Source organism: Myodes glareolus, chromosome 18 (assembly GCF_982192425.1).
Source record: "Myodes glareolus chromosome 18, mMyoGla1.1, whole genome shotgun sequence".
Lineage (NCBI taxonomy): Eukaryota > Metazoa > Chordata > Mammalia > Rodentia > Cricetidae > Myodes > Myodes glareolus.
This window is the reverse complement of record NC_142043.1, coordinates 26,187,439-26,207,435: the sequence shown is the minus strand read 5'-3', so window position 1 is coordinate 26,207,435 and position 19,997 is coordinate 26,187,439. Positions and strand designations below refer to the sequence as shown.

The window sequence follows — 19,997 nt, the reverse complement described above, 5'->3', positions numbered from 1 at the left end:
ATGAAAAATCAACTCCCATTTGTCCCATGGTTCATCTTATTAGGCACAAAAGACATTCATCTGAGATTTGGCCTGGTATGCTCGCCAAACAGGAAATGAGACACAGATCTGTTATTATTTTAAGATGTATTTTTACAGTTTACATAGAAAATAATTGTTTTGACAGATAGAACCCAACCCAAATGCAAATGTCAATTTTGAGATTATCTTTTTCTATTTTATTTATTATTTCAAATGTAGACAGTGATAGGAAATTACTGAGGAACTATTAGGTTAGGACCCATGTTGAGCTAACTGTGCTGGTTTGCACTTATGAGTGGGGATAAATATTCTGACCTAAGCATTAGTCCTTCCAGATGTGAAGTACAAATTTGTTTTATAATAAAAGACAGAATTTTATTTAAACTCTAGAAGTTCCCTCTGGTAGAAAATACCTTTATCTTAAATTAACAATACAAAGATATTAACACTGAAACCACATTAGTTCACTTGTTTTATAGAAATCATGCAGAACAGTCATAGATCTTTTTATTATTTTCAAGTTACTAATATAGCAATAATCACTGTGCAACAATGTTTTATATATGCTGATGTTAAGCGTGTATTTATTCTGTTTGATAAAATGGAGTTATTGTTATCAACATTTTCATCCATTTGGTTTCACATGATTTAATTTGATAGAAATATAATTTTAAAAGTGTGTGTGTGTGTGTGTGTGTGTGTTTGAGAGAGAGGACATTTAACACTGCGTAAAAAGCATTTATCTGTGGAACTGTGAACTGAATGACACAGAAGATGGCATATAGATTCCCTATCTATATCTGAAATTTGCTTTCAGAACTAATACAACACGAATCTTAAAGAGTCTAAAAATGATAACTGTCCTTAGGAAGCCAATCACCAATATCAATCATATAAGCAAAGCACAGAATTATGTTCAGCAGAATGTGTTTTTATTATTTATCATAATAAGTTCACCACAGAATGGTTTTGTATCACTTTAAAATACTGATCATTCTTGAGTGTCAGAGAATGAGTTAACCATCAGTAAACTGAGTTAAATAAGCAACTCTCTGTCCCTGCACCTATTTCTCCTCAAAGAATAAGAAATAACATGCTAATGGTAGCTAATTAGTAATGATGATATATATTAGAGAACAAAATTAATATTAAAGAATGACCTTATTGTCCACATAAAAATACCACTTACTTGGATTCTATGTTATAAATTTTTTGGCATACCTTTTCACCTTCATTAGATACAGACCACAAGATAATTCATTTTGAAGCCTGTGTTTTTTAGAATGCCACAGGGTCATGGCAGGCTAAAGACCTGTAATATTTCCACTATGTTCCTTTCTGTGCTATCTTTATTGATTCAATTACACCCTTTGAGTTTCAAGACCATAGAAATTTCACATAATTATTTTCTGCTTTATCACTAGCATTTTTTTTTCAGCAAGCACACAGTTCTTCACAGCAGATTGTCGTTGTTAATTCACAATGTGGATCTTTTATTCTTGCCAGCACAAACTCCCTGGTTCTGAAAAGATAATTAAGAAAAGAAATAAACATTCACACTCTTCACATATGAATTTAATTCTCTCTTTTCCTTATCTGATCTAAAATAACACTATTTAACATTTATGATAGTATTTACTTAGTTCAAATGGATATAAGTCTACTATTCTCCTGTAAGACCTAATAAAAAAAATCTAGTCCAAAATGTTTCAAATGATTTAAAATTGTCTCCCCTGGTGGAGTGGGAAATAATATTTTCAACTAACAAAAGTTGGCAGTTAAAGAAGTTTTAACGTGTTGGATTTAAAATTCTCCCTCAGTGACACTGTAGGCTTTGGGTTTATATTCCTCAAGGGAATTCTTCCAAAGACACAGTCTTGAGATCAGGAAACATTAAGTCAGCCAAGTTTTGAGAATCCCATAGCTATTTCAATCCTGGGCTCTCATCCTCTTTTCATAGTCCTGAGCTGAAGAGTACCAGATTCCCAGTTTCTAAGATGATTGATTTAAACTTCAAGCCCAAATCACAGCACCATTTAGAAACTTAATAACTATCAAAGTGTAAGTCAGACAAGTACCAAGCAGAAAAATACTGTCACCTTCAACATACCATTTCTTTCCTAGGAGAGTGGTGTGTATGACTAAAACTGCAGTAATTTGGGAAGACCATCTGCTCCAAATTATCCCCTTAAATAAAATGTTCCTCCCATTCTACGCACCTTAAGCACTGTAGAGAAAAAAGAAGGATACAAACAAATCCTCCAGTTACTATTCTTCATGTGTCTTTCACTTTGTGTGCATGGTGTTCACATAAGATACACTAGAGAAAGGTCTCAAATTAGGGTCATGATAAAGACACTTGAGCAAGAGAAGAGTCTGCTCCCAGGTGGATGCCAGGTCCTGACTACAAAACTGTTATAGACCTTACCCTACTCACTATGCAGATATCTGTATAGGGGTGGGGATTACCGATGACATGTGCCAGTTGAGTGAAAACATCATATCTTCTACGGTAGTCCTAAAACTCAGAGCCTAGAATTAGCTCTGAGCCTAGAATCAGACTCCTTACTTAATTTAGAGATGAGGTTTACTTATTTTAACATTTTCCTTTGCTGTTTTTCTCCTGATTTTAGAAATTTGGCATCCTTTGAAACTGCATCTATCTTCACAGTCTCCCAATTCATGCCCCCAGCACATCTAAAATCATTTTTGTCCTGTGGTTTGAGCTTTATGGATCCTTTCCCATGGTAAACAACCTTGCTGTACTCTGTTGATTGCCATCACAATATAGTGTAGTATAACATGTAGGGCCCTGCTTGTTTGTGTTTTCTGTCCCCACCTGGTACCCCACAACCGGCAGCGGGCAGAGAAAATCAACCACACTGAAATCTCTGTAAGTTATAAAGCTGATTGGCCTTTTAGGTTAGGCTTCTTATTAACTAACTCTCACATCTAGATTAACCCATCATTCTGATCTATTTTAGCCATGTGGCTCAGTACCTTTTTCAGTGGGGCAGCTCACATACTGCTGCTTCGGTGATCTGGGCAGGAGTGGGAGGAATCAACTTTCTCCTCCCCAGAATTCTCCTGCTCTCTTTGCATCATTTCTACTTCCTGTCTGGTTTTCCCGCCTACACCTCCTGCCTGGCCAATCAGCATTTATTTAAAACATGATTGACAGAATACAAACAATTCTCCCGCACCAGTGTAGCAGCCTAAAATATGTATATCTTGTCCACTCTCCTTCCAAATCCAGTACTTAATTCGAACATTTCTGTAGTTGTAGTGCACTAAAAAGGATTCTAAATGAACTCATTAACAACAAATTTATTCTTTTCATGGTTATTAAATAATTCTTGAATCTCTGTTTCAACAGATTTTTATTTTCCCCATATTTCATTATTTTTTTCATTTTGTTTCTCTTTTAAGAAAAGTTATGTATTATACATATATAGAAAGAATATATGACTTCACAGGCCAGAATATATTCCCAAATCCCACACAGTTTGAGTTTAAGGTGATTGTGGGCTGCCTAACATAGGTGTTGGGAACAAACTTATGTCCAAGCCCCAGTATTTCTAACAGCTGAGGCATCTCTTCAGTCTATCTGTATAAAGTAGTTTTTACTCAGGACCATTTCTTCCTTTATGAAGAATCTATAACGCTAATATCTATAAAATAGTTTGTAGGACAGTTGTACATTTTGTAACTTTTCTAAAATGTCATTTTTGATAAATTAATTTCAGAATTATTTTCTTTAAATTTTTTTAAGTGATAGGTTATCTATTCATATTAGGGTTGTTTTGTTTTTTTATTAAAAAAAACGTTCTTCTTTATTTTTCTTTACTGTTGGGCTTTTTTTTACAATCACAGCTTAGTTGAATATTAATTATTCTTTTCCTATTTCATGAAGTATTTTGTAAATTTCACAAAGCTATCAGTGGTCAATTTTAAATTATACTTTTACAAATTATTTCCTACACTGAATTTGAGTTACACAAAGCTTGGAATTTTTCCTTCAGCTATGTGACCTTCAGCCATGTATGATTGTATGCTACATCAAAGAATGATAATTTCAAAACATTTTGGGATTGAAAACATTAATTTGTTCAGGAAATATGAAAAAAATTCTCTTATATAACTACATATTCACTTAGCTTTGAGGATGAAGCTGTCACTTATTAATCTAAAAAATTAATTTTGTGTTCGTCTCTGTGCAGATATCACAGGTCCTATATAATGGATTTAATGTTTCCTGTCATCATGAAAATTAAAATTTTAGACATATGTTTTGTCCTAGAATTAAAATCATTTCCAAAATATTTCACAATGTCACTTAGAAAAAATTATTTTAAGAAACTTTAACTTTATGTAAGTTATTTTAACTTGTCACATTTGATATTCTCCAAACATAATTATACATAAAATGAAGCATGAAAAAAATGGAGTTCATTATTTCTAAAGTTATTATTTTCACTTTTTCTTTACACTTATTTTTAAGAATATAGCTTTCAAAGGGAATCTAGATAAAAATAAATAACAAATACAAAGTTCTGTTGTATATTAGAGCAACTAAAGCTAATAACTTTTAAAATAATTTTATTTTTAAACAATACAAATAAAATAAAAAATAAAACCTTGGACCCTTGAATATCAGAATTAATCACCTTTGCAGACCCAAACTATGTACTAACTAAATTTAGTGTGCATATTAGTGTCAACTGAAATTTTTCGGGATTCATTCAACCCCTAAAATGTAATAAAGTGTTTCATTAAAAAGGAATATTTTATGTAAATCATCATTTCTACCCACTTAACCTAACTCCCACAAACAATTTAGAATATTTAGAGTGTTCAGAATCCTTAAGAATCACTAACTTTAATTACTTGTAAATTGAAGGTTAAATCCAATTGACTTCAGAACCAGCCAGTTTGAAATAATGGAATATACACAGTGCTTGAAATATGAAAGCATGGGTTCAAGGTCATGCTTTGCCACTTAGTAATATTTTCACCTGTGGAGAAGTATTTAACCTCTTTAACACTATTCATGTGAATTAAATATATGAATACTAATGTATTATATGTTCAGTTAATGCCATACTGTTTAGATAACAGCAATAGGCAAAACAGGCTGAGACACAGTATCTGGATTTTTAAGATATAAAAATGACTTACACATATTTAATACATAAAATCAAATAATTTTCAGAGGTGCCATAAAAATTGATGCTCTTTTTAGATCTTTTTTCAAAGACAATATAATTTTTTTGTAACTAATTTTTGCTTACACACACGCACACATGGATAGATATAAGGACAAAAGATGTTTGCAAGCCCAGTACTAGGGCGTATGAGAAGGTGGACAAACTGAACATCAACCTTGACTACTCACTCCTGCCTCATAAGTGAGGCTCACAAAGGCCAACGCTACGTATTCTTTTCCTTATGTAGAATATAAAAAACAAGTTTCCACACATGTAGAACTAAAAGGTATAACAGGATCCTCTGAAAGGGGAAAAGGAAATATAATGAATGTGGGAAAGTAATGAGTCTAAGACAAAAAATAGACTGATGGGAGGGACAGGTGACAAACTAGATGGTGCAAATTCAAGGCACCAAGAGGAAAGTCAGTTACTTCTGCAAGGGGAAATTTGAAACTTCTACTCTGGACTAGGCCAGCCAAGGAAGCCTTGCCAAATCTTGATGATTTACACTTTTCTGCTCAATTACTATCTCTACTGAAATATGGAAAACTATTGTCCTCACAAAGATAAAACTGAGGAAATGGCCAAGTACCACAGTGAAAACTTTAAATTCTTGTGTTCTATTCACCTAGATAACACATGTGAGTACAGCCAGCAAATGCAGGGATGCAATGTTTGTGAGGACTGTCCAGTATGTGGTGGCTAGTGTGGGTTCTGTCAGCTGTCAACTGGTGGTGCTTTGGCAAGTGCTGTGAAACTTAATATGCCAAAGAAGGACATCACTGTGAACTAGACTATGTAACTGAATCATCAAAAGAAGTTGAAAGCATATGTCTCCTACTACATCAATGATGTCTCCTTGGCCATCTTGAAACTGCTAAAGTATCATCAGAGGGTGACACTGACATTGATATTCACCATGGCAATGGAAGAGGTCTTCTATACCACAGACTGCGTCATGACTGTGTCTATTCATGAATATTGTGAGTATTTACTTGGAGCTGGGGACCAACCTGGTACTGGGTCTGACAAAGGCAAGCAAAAGGCTGTTAAATACGCAGTTCAAGATGGGACTCACGATGAGGCCTATGAGGCCATTTTGAAGCATGTCATGGCAAAAGTAAGAGAGATTCCAGCCCAGCACAGTAATCTTTCAATGTGACTCAGAGTTTCTGTCTTGGTATCAGTTAGTTTGCTTCAATCTGACCATAAAAGAGCATGTCAAGTTTGTTGAATTTATCAAAAGTTTCAACTTTTCTCTAATATGGGTGGAGGTGGCTATATCATTTGTCCTGTCTTTTGGTGCTGGGCTCATGAAATTTCTGTTGCCCTTGACACAGAGATCCCTAATAAGATCTCTAATAATACCCGACAATGAATATCTTGAATACTTTGGACAGTATTTTAAGCTTCATATAAGTCCATTCAATGTGACTAACCAGAAGACTAAGGAATACCTGGAAAAGATCAAGTAGCAGTTATCTGAGAACTTAAGAATGTTGCTACATGGACCTGAGGTCCAAATGCCATCCCAGAGAAGAGAGGTGATGAGAATGAAGAAGACCCTGATAAACGCTTTTTCAGCTGCTGCTCTGAGAAACTGATTGTCTGTGAGGAAGAATTCTCTTATGTATTTCAGATGAGGAGGGAGGGACTGTTAACATGTCTTTTAAATTAAAAAAAAAAAGCTGAAAGAGTCAGAACAGAAAAAAAAATGAGAAAGATCCAGAAAAGAAATAGGAAGTCACAGAAGAGTAGAAAACTAAGGAGTTGAATCCAGAAATCAAAGAAGTCGAAAAAGAGTCTTGGATATCTCTCAGGGGTTAAAGGTAAGCCCCTTTTTCTGAAAGCACGACACACTTAAAACCTGGAACTTGTACTATTTGTCCCGAATCTTACCTGAAAACCTCCTTCCTGTGATCTAGATTCCATGACTCCAGAAACTACTATGCAAGCTACCAATACCACCATTTCCACTGGACACCTGTGAACCACCACAGTGAACAACATAGCTAAATATCCTTAAAGATGCACAATGTGAAGCTTATTTTTTGGTGGTAACCAACAGCTGTATAGTTGTACTTTAGGCCTATTAAACACAGGGAAATCATACCTGGTACTGGAAATCTAGCCAACTTTATGGAGTAAGGCAAAGGCAGGGATATCAGAAATAAATCTACTGCCACAACTTTGCCAGACTGGTATAACGTCAAATTACTTTATGAAATTTATACTCATACCCACAGTTATCATCTTTCATCAACGATGGCTCTCTTCACGGCAAATGGAGACCATCACAGAAAACCATATCTAGGCACACTGAGGAAAGCATGAGATATTTGGGTGTCCAGCAAATAAAATGAATATATCTACATCACAGCCCTTGAATCCATGACTCAGATAATATTGAGGTAAAGGTTGTAGAAATATTATAAGGTCAAAAATACCAGGACATCTGTGGTGAAACAGTCTCATGCTTATAAATGGCGAAATAAAAATATGAACAATGGCAAAATCAAAACATATCACTAGGCAGAGCTGCAGTTGTATGATCTAGTGGAGAACATGATTTTTAGAGTTTCAGGAACACTTGTCTTTTGGATAGTCACTGTTTATTTGGTAGAAATGTTATGACATCATGACATAATAGGATTCAACCCAAAATATCCCAACAGTGTATAAATTATTCTTTAAACCTGACTTTTCCTGTACTGGCAACTACCTACCATGGATCCCTGGTGTGAAGGCATTCACTTAGTCAAACCTTTGTTCTCCTAGTTTCTACAGTAAAGCTAGTTCTCCACAATTATCCTTAGTGGTAAGACTTATTAGCAAGAAAGGAGTCCTCAGCAGGAGGCCCTGAACAAAAGAGACACTATCTCTAACTTATAAACAGGTCTGGGAAGTCCTCACTTCTCTAGCAGCAGACTCAGGAAGGTGTAATACGCTGGTCTTACTCTATTTAACAAGTTATTAATATTTTCACTTATCTTCCCCTTTCACTTGACACAAGGTCTTAGTCTAGAAAATTAGCAGTTTTCACCTTTACACCTAAACTATACAGGAAAAAAAAACGTTTGCTTGCTAAACCAACCCCAGAGAAACAAATTCCTTCTCACATGGGTGTCACTGGATGCAGTGGCAGGATGCTTAGCATAGAGGACAATCTCAACTCTTATGCTCTAAGTATCCCCAGGGAGCTTATCAGCCATGCCCCTACTCAGACATAACACACCTATCTTGACAATGTTTTATTCATTCTGTTAGCCCTAAAAAATGAATGCTTGATACTATTGTTATCAACTATGGGATTGCTAACTATCTCTGTATGTGGATATAAACTAAAATTTCAATGGGACGGGTAGAATAACAAAATAGTGAAGAGGTAAGAGCAAGGATCATCAGGGAGGAATATTGAAAGGAAAATATCAAGAGGGCATCGGAGAGTGAATAGAAAGAATAAATGAGGCATGATGGAAAGACTTATGTGAGATGATTCATTTTATTTATCTTCAGATAACTTAGCCAGTTTTTACTTGTGGTTGACATCATGTTCTGAATCCTGAGGGAGTGCTAAGGCTGATACTCAGTAACCCCTGTTCAAACATTATGACCAAAAACAACTCAAAGAGAAAGGGTTTACTTAACTTATACATCCAGGGTACAGTCTATTAGTGATGAAGGCTGGGCAGGAACTTAAGGCAATAACCACAAGGTAGAAATTGATACAGTGGCTATGAAAGAGTGGGGCATGTAGGCTTCCTCACCATGTCTTATCCTGTTTTCTTATACAATACAGAACTATCTTCTCAGGGAATAATTATTCAAAGTGAACTGGTCCCTCCCACATCAATCATCAAATAAGAAAATGCACTACAGGTTTGCTCATAGGACACCATGTTAGGGGCATTTTCTCAATTTAGGTTGCCTCTTCCTAAATGAGTCTAGTTTGACATAAAACTAATCAAAAACATAAAAATGGCAATCATAAACTCACTAGGTATTGATCAAATATGAAGAAATATAAGATGTTTGTAATGTGTCAATATTGCATAAATGCTAGATATAGTGTTGATAAGTGTTACCTCTGCATTTTAAACATATTCATGGCACGTTAAAAAAATTAAGTTCAAAGCTACTTTGTGATTCCATGATTCCATGCCATCTCATTTTCATCATGACAATGTATTGATGAGCAAAACGTGTGCTTGTTTAAATTTTAAAATTTTTTTATGCAAGATAGGAAGTCATTGATAAGCAATTTCTGTGTTTAGACAATTACTTGTTTCCAGTATTTTTCACATGGATTTCATTACACTGGGATAATGCTAGAGGCAGTTCAGTTTTTAATGGAGTTATTGCATTTTAATACATTTTGTTAAAACTTTCTGTTCATTTAGCATGATTTAGAATATAAATTTTGTTTCTTCTATAAACAATGTATTACATAACTTTCAATCTTAGAAAAACTATTAAAGAATGACTTTAATCACAACTTCATTGTTATGTCTTTTACCATTCATCTTAGTTTAATATTATTATCTTAAACTTATTGAGAGACACGTTTCTGTGGTTTGGGATATGGAGAATAGATATTTTTGCTATTCTTTTTTGTCTTTTCATGTTGTCATGGTTTGGTTGTCCTGCAATTGGTTGACATAAAATAAGTAGTTTAAAAATCTGTTTTTATGAGTGTAGAGCAGATCAAGTCCCTCTGCCCTGTTGGACTCTGCCCAGAGCAGACTCTCATGTGAAACACTGAATAGATCCTTCTCTGCAAGGCGATCAAGGCCTTTTCAGATAAGGCCTGTCCTTGCTGTTCCATAATGCTGTCATTTATAAACTTACTGCTGAGCTTTACAATAACACTCTCTGATTTTTTTCTTTCAAAGAATAGCCACAAAGGATCAAAGGGAAACAGTAAGTTTCTAAAGAAAGGGATACTTGAAATCAAAACAGTTTGAGATAATTTTAGGTGAACTTTCTTAAAGCGTTTGTGTAGAATGAACTATGAAATGAGAAAAATACGTTTTTTTATAAAAAAAAATCTGTAGTGTGCTACAAAAGGAAAACATCATATTATTACTCAGGCAGTCAAATCTGTGACATACAGATTTTAAAGTATGTATTTTTAATAACTACATATTTTTATTTCTAGTTTACAGTGTTAAAAAAAGCTTTGGTCATATAACTCATAAAAATTATGTCTTTCATGTAATATAAATTTTAGCTTTTATTCTCTTCAACTAATGTTTTCAAACTGTGGATTGTGGAACTTAACCCCATGGCTATATATATCTTCCCAACCAGTCTAGACCACAACATTGCATCTTATCCATGAAGATAAGGCAGTACAATAAAAAGTTTACGAGTATCTATGTGGATATAAGATAAAAATATTTCTGCTTCATTAAAAGATAAAAATGTTGAAAAAAATCCAGTAATTCTCGAAATGTGTCACAGGTATGAATGGGAAGCAATTCAAGAGTATGCCTTGAAATTACGTGTCTAATTGTATGTGTGTGTGTATAGTTTATATCCCAGTATTTCACCTATTTATGATTTTTTACTAATTTAAACTACATGTTTCCTTATTCTATTCTTACATGAGAAAAGGAAAATTGCCTATTGACTTTCTATAAAAAAGATTATTATTTTGCATATTTGTCTTATACCAATTGAAATATTTTTATTTTGTTTTGGTATATATGCTTTTCCTTATTATCTTACCACTTTTTGACATCTAATAACTGTCATTTTGTGAGTATTCTAATCATTTTTATAATTACGTTACAAATTTTATGAACCATTGGCATGAGATATTTTTCTTTTATTTATTTACTGTTGTTTCTTATTTTGATTTGGCTTTGGTTTTTATCTTTTAGTTCACAGGTGTTACTTGAATATTTGCAGTTCTCTAAGGTTCTCCCTATGAGGGAACCCATTAATAAAGTCTTGATTGAGAGAGCTTTGCCCTTAGAATTTAGAGTATTCTTGGTCTGAAAGCAAGCATTTATTTTTTCACATGAACTAATCAGATTCTATAGTTTAAGAAGAAAGCTATCCTTTGGTTGAAGCAAACTACATTAGCTTCATTTGAGAAAGCACTAAAGATATCCTATGTTTACTTTGTTTCTATTTTTTTCCATAGAATATATTTTTATTATACTTTCCCTCCCCCAAATTCTCCCAGATCCTTCAGACCTACCTACCTACCTACATGGCTTTATATGCTTCCTCTACAGAAAGGAGAGAAAAATAAAAATAACATATACTTATGCATGCACATACACACACCAAAAAAAAACCAATAACAAAAACACCTTAAAATACAATAATGTTTAGTTCATTTAATTTGGCCAACTACTTTTAGGCAAAGTCTGCCCTAGAATAAGATTGACAAACTCACTGATTACTGAAGAAAACTGATTTTCCCTGTGGCTTATTCATTGTAATACCACTTTTTTTATTTCAAAATAACTTATTTTTATTTATATTCACTAAGAATAGCTTTGAGCTGGAAAGATGATTCAGCAGTTAAAAGAACATGTTACTCTATCACAAAAAAAAACTCAAGTTTTGTTTCTAGCACTCATATCTGTCAATTCACAACCACTTCTAAGTCTATCTAAAATGCCCTATTTGGGTTTCTAGAGGCATCTATAGTCATATATGTGAGCCCAGAGAGTTGTACACATGTATAAAGGTACTTAAAAATAAAAACAAAGTAAGTATTTTAAAATAAACCTTAAAAATTAAAGTTTTTCCTTTATTGAACAAATTGACTTTCTTTCTCAGTTGAAAATTTAACCTCAATTGCCAACAGATCTTTTTATTCCAACTGTGTGTTCTTTGAATATATTAAATGGATTTCCCAGTAGCAATTTTTCTTGCCTAAAATTTACTTGGAAATTTAGAAGTCCCAGACACCTATCAAGTTCTGCAAAAGAATTCAGGCAGTTCATACTTGGCAGAAAGTATTACATAAAGACAAATTCACTACTTTTGCCATCATTTTTCCATCAGATTGAAAGAGTTTAGTTTACTGAAAATGTTAATACTTTTTTGAAATATTTGAAATATTTCATGAGCAAGTGAATGTCAACGCTGTTAGTTATATCCTTTACATACATATTATCTTAATAGAGAAGAAAGAATAGATTACTACAAAAGTGCTTGTAATGTATTCATCATTTTTGTGAATATAAAAATAATCATTCATGCCTTAAAAATGTTCCTTATCTTTAAATGTGTAACAACAAAGGTATTTTCTAAATTTTATCTTACACCAAAACCATTAGTATATCTTTCTTCCATGTTAATTTTATGGTTATATTTGAATATGAAGTTTAACTATATTTTCCAGTCCAAATGTTTACAAAATTTATGATGTGAACTGTGAACCACTCTTCATTTTCAGTTGTTATCTTATGTTTTTCACTATCTTTTTTCCCTATTTGTTATCTCTAATTTTTCATTTCTTTATTTTTCAATTGCCTATGGAAGTACATATATTTTATTTTATATTATTTTATTAATTGATAAAACAATCTAAATTCTCGCAGCCTCCCCTCCTTGTACTACCCCCCCACTCCCTCTACACACCCTCCGATCCCACACCCCTCCAGTCCTAAGAGATGGCACTGTACCTCGCACTGTGGAAAGATCAAGGCCTCCCTACTACATCTAAGTTGAGCAAGGTATACATACAAAGAGAATAGGATCCCAAGAAGCCAGTGCATGCATTAGAATAAATTCCAGTGTCACTATCTGTGGCCCAAAGTCTGCCCCAACTGTCAACCACATTCAGAGGGAATAGTTTGTTCCTATGCTGTTTACTCCCAGTCCACTTGGAGGTGGTGAGCTACCATTAGCTCAGGCAAACTGTCTCAGTGGATGAACCCCTCATGGTCTTGACTTCCTTGCTCATACTTTCACTGTTTCCACTGGAAACACTCTTCAACTTTGTCTTGGAAGCTCAATCCAGTGCTCCAGTGTGGGTTGCTGCCTCTTTTTCAATCTTTGGACATCTTTGGACAAAGTTTCTATGGTGAATTTAAGATAATCATCAGTCTGACTAAAGGGTTAGGCCAGTTCAGACACCCTAACCTCTATTGCTTAGGGTCTTAGTTGGAGTCATCCTTGTGGAATCCTGGGCATTTTTCTAAAGCCAGATTTTTTACTAATGCCATAATGGCTCTCTCAATTAAGGTATCTCTTTCCTTGTTCTCATATCTGTCCATCCTCCATCTCTACTATCCCATTCCCTCAATTTCTTCTCAAACCTCCATTTCTTTCCTTGCTTATGCACACTGGTCACATGGTCCCAAAATTTGACCAATGATCTTGTCTGTTTCCAATTTCCAGGCGGGCCTACTTATGGTTTTCTTTAGGTTCACCTTATTACCTAGCTTCTCTAGGGTAAGAAGTATAAGTTCCATGGATTTTTTTGATGGCAACTATCCACTTATGAGTGAGTACATACCATATTCATTTTTTGGGTCTTGGTTACCTCACTTAGGATAGTGTTTTCTAATTCCACTCATTTGCATGCAAAATTCAAGATGTCATTATTTTTTACCGCTGAGTAGTACATTAATATGTAGAAATAGTCACACTTTCTATTTCCATTCTTCAGTTGAGGGGCATCTAGGTTGTTTCCAGGTTCTGGCTATTACAAATAATGCTGCTATAAACATAGTTGAACTAATGCTTTTGTAGTATGATTGATCATCTTTTGAGTATATTCTTAAGAGTGGTATTGCTGGATCCTGAGGTAGGTTGATTCCCAGTTTCTGAGAAACCACCACACTGAATTCCAAAGTGGTTGTATGAGTTTGCATTCACACCAGCAATGGATGAGTGTTCTCCTTACTCCACATCCTCTCCAACATAAGCTATCATTAGTGATTTTGGTCTTATTCTGACAGGTGTAAGATGGTATCTCAGAGTTATTTTGATTTGCATTTCCTTGATAGCTAATGAAGTTGAACATGTCCTTTAGTATCTTTGGCTATTTGAAATTCTTCTGTTGAGAATTCTCTGTTGAGTACACCATGTTTTAATTGGGTTATTTAGAAATTTAATGTCTAATTTCTTGAGTTTTTTATATATTTTGGGGATCAGTCCTCTGACTGATGTGGGTCTGGTGAAGACTTTTCCCCATTCAGTAGGCTGCCTTTTTGTCTTATTGACTATGTCCTTTGCTTTACAGAAGCTTCTCAGTTTCAAAAGATATGATTTATTAATTCTTGCTCTTATTGTCTGTGCTGCTGGGGTTATATTTATGAAGTCATCTCCTGTGCCCATGCACTGAAGGCTACTTCTCACTTTCTCTTCTATCAGGTTCGATGTGGTCAGATTTATATTGAATTCTTTAATTCATTTGGACTTGAGTTTTGTGCATGACAATACATATGGATTTATTTTCATTCTTCTACAGGTTGATATCCTGTTATGCCAGCACTATTTGTTGAAGATATTTTCTCTTTTCCATTGTATAATTTTAGCTTCTTTGTCAAACTCAGGTGTTCACAGGTGTGTGGATTAATATCCAGTCTTCAATTCGATTTCAATGGTCTCTGTTTTTATACCAATACCAAGATATTTTCATTACTGTAGCTCTGTAATAGGGTAATGCCTCCAGCAGTTCCTTTATTGCATAAGATTGTTTTAGATATCCTGGGTTTTTTGATTTTTCATATAAAGTTAATTATTTTTCTTTCAAGATCTGTAAAGAATTGTGTTGGGATTTTGATGGAGATTGCGTTGAATCTATAGATTGCTTTGGTAGGATTGTCATTTATACTATGTTGATCCTTTTTATCCAAGAGCATGGGAGATCGTTCCATTTTCTGGTATATTCTTCAATTCCTTTCTTTAAAGACTTAAAGTTCATGTCAAATAGATCTTTCAGTTCCTTGGTTAGTGTTACCCCTAGACATTTCATGTTATCTGTGGCTATTGTGAAAGGTCGTGTTTCTCTGAAGGTTTTATCTGTTGTAGAAGTTCTCTGGTAGAGTTTTGGGGGTCACTTATGTACACTATCATATTGTCTGCAAATAATAAAAATTTGACTTATTCCTTTCTAATTTAAATCCCCTTGATCTCTTTATGTTGTCTTATTGCTATTGCTAAAACTTCAATAAATAAGTTGAAGAGATATGGAGAGAGTGGACAGCTTTGTGTTGTTCCTGATTTTAGTAGAAGCGCTTTGGGTTTCTTTCCATTTAATTTGATGTTAGCTGTTGACTTGCTGTATATTGATTTTTATATATTTAGATATTATCCTTGTATCCCTTATCTCTCCAAAACTTTTATCATGAAAGGGTGTTGAATTTTGTCAAATGCTTTTTTAACATCTAATAAAATGATCATATGTTTTTTTCTTTCAGTTTATTTATATGATGGATTACATTGATAGATTTTTGTATGTTAAACCAGTCCTGCATCTCTGGTATGAAGCCTACTTAATCCTGATGGATGATTTTTTGGATGTGTTCTTAGATTCAGTTTTCCAGTATTTTATTGAGAATTTTTACATCAATGTTCATGAGTGAGATTGGTCTGTCATTCTTTCTTGCTTGAGTCTCTGTGTGGTTTTGGTATCACAGTAATTGTAGCCTCATAAAAAGACTTTGGCAATGACCTTTCTGTTTCTATTCTGTAGAACACTGAGTAGTACAGGTATTAGCTCTTCTTGAAAGTTCTGGTAAAATTTTGTACTAAAGCCATCCAGCCCTGAATTTTTTTGCAGGGGGTTATAGGTATTTGATGACAGCTTCTATCTTCTTGTGGCTTATAGGTTTATTTAAATTGATTAACTGGTCTTGAATTAATTTTTGTATATTGTATCTATCTAAAAAATTGTCCATTTCTTTTACATTTTCCAGTTTTTTGGAGTACAGGTATTTGGAGTAGGACTTAATGATTCTCAGAATTTCCTCAATGTCCATTGTTATGTCCCCCTTTTAATTTCTAATTTTGTTAATTTGGATGTTCTCTCACTGCGTTTTGATTAGTTTGGGTAAGAGTTTGTCAATCTTGTTAATTTTCTCAAAGAACCAACTATTTGTGTCATTGATTCTTTGTATGGATTTCTGTGTTTCTATTCTGTTTATTTCAACCCTCAATTTGGTGATTTCCTGTATTCTACAACTCTGGATGAGTCTTCTTCTTTTATTCTAGAGCTTTCAGGTGTGCTGTTAGGTCACTGATGTGAGCTTTCACCATTTTCTTTATGTGGGTACTTAATGTTATGAACTTTCCTCTTAACACTGCTTTCATAGTGTTCTATAGGTTTGGATATGTTGTGCCTTCATTTTCATTGAATTCAAGGAAGATTTTAATTTCTTTTTTATTTCTTCTTTGGCCCAGGGGTGTTTCAGTAGTTGACTGTCCAGTTTCCATGAGATTGTAGGTTGTTTTCTGGGAGTAGTATTGTTTTTAAATTCTAACTTTACTCTGTGGTGATCTTATAAGACTTATTGGGTTACTTCAGTTTATTGTATCTGTGGAGGTTTGCCTTGTTACCAAGTATGTGATCAATTTTAGAGAAGGTTCTATGAAGTTCTGAGAAGAAGGTATATTCATTTTTGTTTAGATGGAATGTTCTATAGATGTCTGTTAAGTCCATTTGATTCATTACATGTGTTAGTTGTCTTATTTCTCTGTTAAGTTTCTGTCTGGTTGACCTGTGAATTGGCAAGAGAGGTATGTTGAAATCTCCTACTATTATTGTGTGGGGTTTGATGTGCAATTTAAGTTTTACTAATGTTTCTTTTATATATGTGGGTGCTCTTTTATTAGGGGCATTAATATTCAAGATAGAGACTTCATCTTGATGAATTGTTCCTTTTATGAGTATAAAGTGTCCTTCTCCATCTCTTTTGACTGATTTTAATTTGAAATCAATTTTGTTAGATATTAGCATAGACACACCCACTTGTTTCTTAGATCCATTTGATTGGAAAACCTTTTCCCAATCATTTACTCTGCGATAGTGTCTGTCTTTGATGTTGAAGCATGTTTCTTGAAAACAGCAAAATGCTGGATTCTGTTTTTGTATCTTCTCTTAGCCTGTGCCTTTTTGTAGATGAATTGAATCCATTGATATTAAATGTTATTAATGAACATTGGTTGTTAAATCTGGTTATTTTTCAGTAGTAGTATTTGTGTGTTTCCCTTCTTTGGGTTATGCTGTTGGGGGTTTATCAGATATCAGTGTTATTGTGGGTGTTTTTAGCTTACTTGGGTTGAAGTTTTTCTTCTAGCACTTTGTGTAAGGCTGGGTTTGTTGACACATATTGTTTAAATCTCTTTTTGTCTTGAATGAAAGCTTTGCTGGGTATAGTAATCTAAGATTGCATCTGTGGTCTTTTAGTGTCTGTAGCACATCTATCCAGGACCTTCTGGCTTTCATGGTTCCTATTGAGAAGTCAGGTGTAATTCTGATATGTTTACTTTTATATGATACTTGACCTTATTCCTTTGCAGCTCTCAACATTCTTTCTTTATTCTGTAAGTTTTGTGTTTTGATTATTATATGGTAAGGGGATATTTTTTTTTGATCCTGTCTATTTGATGTTCTGTAAGCTTCTTGAACTTTCATAGGAATATCCTTTAGGTTAGGAAAGTTTTCTTCTATAATTTTGTTGAATATATTTTCTGTGCCTTTGAGCTGGAGTTCTCCTTCTTCTACCCCTATTAATTTTAGGTTTTTAGCTTTTTCTTTAACATTTCTTCCATTTCGTTAAGAAAGTTTTTCACTTCCTCTTTAAAGGTTTCCCATCATTTTCATAAAGTTACATTTAAAGTCGTTTGCTTCTACTTCTTCTGCCTTAGAATGATCAAGTCTTCCAAGCATGTGCCCACTGGGTTCTGGTGTTAGCATGTTGCTTTTGAGGATGTTGGAGGAATTCTTGCATTGGCACTCGCCCATTTCTTGCTTCAAATGAGGCTCAAAATGTCTTGGCATCTTGGTCCAATCCATGCTGGGGCTGTCTCTTAGGTCCACTCAGTATTGTATTGTAGTAGGCTGTGTAGCAGGGTTCCATGGAGCTAGCAGAGACCAGGCTGGTTGGGGGTTAGCAGGAAAACTCCCTGTTGGCTGCTAGAAAAGCCAGGGAAATTGGGGAGGGGCCCCTGGTTTTTCTCCCACAAGGAGGAACTAGGGATTGGTCCTCTCAGTATTGGAGCAGGTTGAGTATCAGGGTTCCATGGAGCTCACAGGGAACAGGCAGGGCTATCTCCAATTTTTTACTAAGGAATAAAACATTCTATTCTGTAAGACATTGGATTGATGTCCTCACTACTTCTATTTCTTTTATCATTGTTTTTCTTTTTGCTGTGTGATCCAGTAAACTTATACATAAATAGACTGAACAAAGGAAGTTAAAATGTGTATTTTAAGGGATTCATGGTGAATCATGGTGCATTAAATCAAAATGTTGGAACTTAAGGGAAACCCATTCAGGAATGTGAAATGACTTCTCCTAGGTGTTGGATGATGAACAGGTACAGGAAGTCACCAGTTTAAGATGGAAGTGCAGGAATTCTTATTGTAATGATGGGATACTGGTTAGATAAAAAAGAATTCATTAGGAACAGATGGAGATACAGGTAAAATGCTCCAGCAAACTAGGCAAAAAAGAAATTAAAATGAAAAGAATAGAATGTAAAACTTGTTCTATTAAAAAATGGCATGATTTTTTGAATTATATAATGGCACAATTTTTTTGAAATGGCTTACAGGTTCAGAGATTTATTCCATTAACCTCGTTGTTGGGATCATAGAGATATGCAATCAGAAATGGTGCTGGAGAGGATCCAAGAGTTGTTTATTTTTCATATTTCTTGTAGAATTGGTCTTGTATTTTCCACTTGAATAATGATGAACAGATTTATGATGTCACGTTAGCTTGAAAATTAGTTGTGTAATTTTTTGTCATATTTTAATGGTAGGAGGTTTTCTTAGGATTCTTTATACTTAATTGCTTTCTAAGTAGAGAAAATTTTGCATCATATCATCTAACACATGTATCATTATTTTACTTTACTTACCCATTTTCTCTGTAGTCAGTTATTGCAAAGCTGTGTTCTGGAAAATACACTGACCTAATTCTTTATATTATGAATATCATATTTAACCTTTCATGAGAAAGGTTTTGAGAAGTTTTGAGTTTCTTCTTTTCATTTTTAAATATTTACTTATTTATTTTACATTCTTATCATACTTCATCTTCCTCTTCCCTTTCGTGTATCTTCCACAACATCCCGTTTGACACCCCATATCCATTCCTCCTCTTTTTTTCCTTCAGAAAAGTGCAAACATCCCATCAATAACAACAAACAATAGTGTATCAGATTAAAGTAAGACTAAGAACCTCCCTTTGTATTAAGACTGGAAAAGGCAATTATTTTGAGCAATTGGAGGTTGTTGGCTCAATCCAGCTCTAACAGAGGTCACTGGTTCAGGCCTGCTACCTCATAGGTCGCTGATTTATTCCTGGTTCCACAGAGGTCCTGCTCCCTCAGCGGTGGCTGGCTCCCTTGTCCATGTTCCTGTGGAGGTTATTCCCTCAGGCCTGTTCCTGGGGAGGCACTTGCTCAATCCTGCATCCATGGAGTTTGCTACTTTGGGCCTGCTCTGGCTGAGGTAGCCTGCTCAGGCCTGCTCCTGTGGAAGCCTGTGCCTCAGGCCTCATATCACATTCTTATGTGTTGCATTTGTTTAACTATGTGAAACTGTGTTACTTTGCCTGTCTAAAA

General features: G+C 34.4%; 1 pseudogene; it reads left to right on the top strand.

Moving 5' to 3' along the window:
* The first annotated feature begins 5,620 nt into the window (after window positions 1-5,620).
* On the top strand, window positions 5,621-7,075 carry LOC125397915 (histone deacetylase 1 pseudogene; annotated as a pseudogene).
* Window positions 7,076-19,997: the final 12,922 nt, after the last annotated feature.